Source organism: Nicotiana sylvestris, chromosome 6, assembly GCF_000393655.2.
Source record: "Nicotiana sylvestris chromosome 6, ASM39365v2, whole genome shotgun sequence".
Taxonomy (NCBI): Eukaryota; Viridiplantae; Streptophyta; class Magnoliopsida; order Solanales; family Solanaceae; genus Nicotiana; species Nicotiana sylvestris.
Window position 1 is genome coordinate 15891257 of NC_091062.1, and position 3440 is coordinate 15894696.

A 3440-nucleotide genomic window follows, 5' to 3' on the forward strand; every position below is an offset into this window, starting at 1 on the left:
GTCCCAGCAAAGAGGTCAGTCGTCGATTTTGGAGCCAGTTTCTTCACCACCACCTGCTCAGCCAGCTAGGGGTGGAGGTCAGTCAGCCAGGGGTCGCCCCAGAGGGGGAGGTCTATCAGGGGGCAGTAATTCCCGTTTCTATGCCAACCCAGGTAGACCCGATGTTATTGCTTTAGATGCTGTCATTACAAATATTGTTTCAGTCTTCTGTAGAGATTCCTCTGTATTATTTGATCCCGATTCCACCTTTTCTTATGTGTCCTTGTATTTTTCTCATTATTTGGGTATGCCCCGTGAGTTTCTTGTTTTACTTGTTCATGTATCTACCCCGGTGGGCGATACTGTTGTTGTAGATCGTGTGTACCAGTCGTGTGTGGTGACTATTGGGGGTCTGGAGACCCGAGTAGATCTATTACTACTTAACATGGTGGATTTTGATGTCATTTTGGGCATGGATTAGTTATCTCTATGTCGTGCTATTCTGGACTGTCATGCTAAGACAGTCACTTTGGCTATGCCAGGTGTGCCATGGATCGAGTGTCAAGGTGTGACTGATTATGTTCCTAGTAGAATGATCTCTTTCTTGAAGGCCTAGAGTATGGTTGGGAAGGGTTGTCTTTCATATCTAGCATTTGTGAGGGATGTCGGAGCTGAGGCTCCCAGTATTGATTCTGTTCCAGTTGTGAGGGATTTTCTCGATGTGTTTCCTGTAGCCTGTCGGGCATGCCACCGGACAGGGATATTGATTTTGCTATTGACCTAGTGCCGGGCACTCATCCCATTTCTATTCCGCCGTATAGTATGGCACCAGTTTAGTTGAAAGAATTGAAGGAGCAGCTTCAAGAACTCCTAGATAAGGGTTCATTCGGCCTAGTGTGTCACCTTGGGGTGTGCCGGTTCTGTTTGTGAATAAGAAAAAGGATGGCACAATGAGAATGTGCATTGATTATATGCAATTGAACAAGGTAACAATTAATAACAAATATCCTTTGCCTCGCATTGATGATCTATTCAACCAGCTTCAGGGAGCGAGGGTGTTCTCCAAGATTGATCTCCGTTTGGGTTATCACCAGTTGAAAATCAGGGATTTAGATATCCTTAAAACGGCTTTCAAGACCCGATATAGTCATTATGAGTTCTTGGTGATGTCTTTTGGGCTGACTAATGCCCCAGCGGCATTCATGCATTTGATGAACAGTGTGTTCTGGCCTTATCTTGACTAGTTTGTCATAGTCTTTATTGATGATATTCTAGTATATTCGCGTAGTCAGGAGGAGCATGTGGAGCATTTGAGAGTTGTGTTGCAGAGATTGAGGGAGGAGAAGCTTTAGTCAAAATTCTCCAAGTGTGAGTTTTGGCTCAGTTCAGTGGCTTTCTTGGGGCACATGGTGTCCAACGAGGGTAGTCAGGTTGATCCAAAAAAGATAGAGGTGGTTTGGCAGGCTATTATCGCCGATTTGTTCAGGGATGCTCATCTATCGCATCATCCTTGACCAAGTTGACTCAGAAGGGTGCTTTATTTGTATGGTCAGATGAGTGTGAGGAGAGCTTTCAAAAGCTCAAGACAGCTTTGACCACAGCTCCAATGTTGGTTTTGCCATCAGCTTCAGGTCCATACACCGTGTATTGTGATGCTTCGAGAGTTGGGATTAGTTGTGTGTTGATGTAGGAGGGTAGAGTTATTACTTATGCTTCTCGCCAGTTGAAGCCCCATTAGAAGAACTACCCCGTTCATGATTTGGAGTTGGCTGCCATAGTTCATGCGTTGAAGATTTGGAGGCATTACCTGTATGGTGTGTCTTGTGAGGTGTTTACTGATCATCGTAGCCTCCAGCACTTGTTTAAATAGAAGGATCTCAATTTTAGGCAGCGGAGGTGGCTGGAGTTGCTTAAGGATTATGATATCACTATATTGTACCATCCGGGAAAGGCCAATGTGGTGGCTGATGCTTTGAGCCGAAAGGCAGTGAATATGGGGAGTTTGGTATATATTCCAGTTTGGGAGAGACCTCTTGCAGTTGATGTTCAGGCCTTGGCCAATCGGTTTGTGAGGTTGGATATTTCGGAGCCTAGTCAGGTATTGGCTTGTATGGTTTCTCGGTCTTCCTTATATGAGCGCATCAGTGAGCGCCAATATGATGATCTGCATTTGCTTGTCCTTAGGGACAGAGTTCAACATGATGATGCCAGAGATGTGACCATTGGTGATGATGGGGTATTGAGGATGTAGGGCCGGATTTGTATGCCCAATGTCGATGGGCTTCGGGAGTTGATTCTGGAGGAGACCCATAGCTTGCGGTATTCCATTCATCCAAGTGCCGTGAAGATGTATCAAGATTTGAGGAAGCATTATTGGTGGAGAAGAATAAAGAAAGATATTGTGGGATTTGTTGCTTGGTGTCTCAATTGTCAGCAAGTGAAATATGAGCATCAGAGACTGGGTAGTTTGCTACAGTAGATGGATATTCCTGAGTGGAAGTGGGAGAGGATCACTATGGACTTTGTTGTTAGACTTCCATGGACTTTGAAGAAGTTTGTTGCTATTTGGGTGATTGTGGATCGGCTGACCAAGTCTGCGCACTTCATTCCTGTGTGTACTACATATTCTTCAGAGCGGTTGGCAGGGATCCATATCCGAGAGATTGTTTGCTTGCATGGTGTCCCAGTTTTCATCATCTCAGCTAGAGGTACTCAGTTTACTTCGAAGTTTTAGAGTGTTATGCAGAGAGAGTTGGGTACTCAGGTGGAGTTGAGCACAACTTTTCATCCTCAGACGGACGGGCAGTCCGAGCGTACTATTCAGATATTAGAGGACATGTTACATGCTTGTGTCATTGATTTCAAAGGGTCATGGAATCAGTTTTTACCGCTTGTAGAGTTTTCTTATAACAACAACTACTTGTCGAGTATTCAGATGGCTCCATATGAGGCTTTGTATGGGAGGCGGTGTAGATCTCCAGTTGGTTGGTTCGAGCTCGGCGAGGCTAGGCTATTGCGGACTGATTTGGTTCAGGATGCTTTGGAGAAGGTGCAGGTGATTCGGGAGAGGATGCGTATAGTGCAGTCGAGGCAAAAGAGTTATGTTGATAGGAAGGTTTGAGATGTGTCCTACATGGTTGGCGAGAAGGTTCTGTTGAAGGTTTCACCCATGAAGGGTGTTATGAGGTTTGGGAAGAAAGGTAAATTAAGTCCTCAGTTCATTGTGCCTTTTGATGTGCTTCGGAGGATTGGGGAGGTGGCTTATAAGCTTGATTTGCCGCCCAACTTGTCGAGTGCGCATCCGGTATTTCATGTTTCTATGCTCCGGAAGTATATTGAGGATCCGTCTCATGTTCTGGATTTTAGTATGGTTCAATTGGATGATGATTTGACCTACGATGTGGAGCCAATAGCTATTTTGGGTCGTCGGGTTCGAAAGTTGAGGTCAAATGATATAGCTT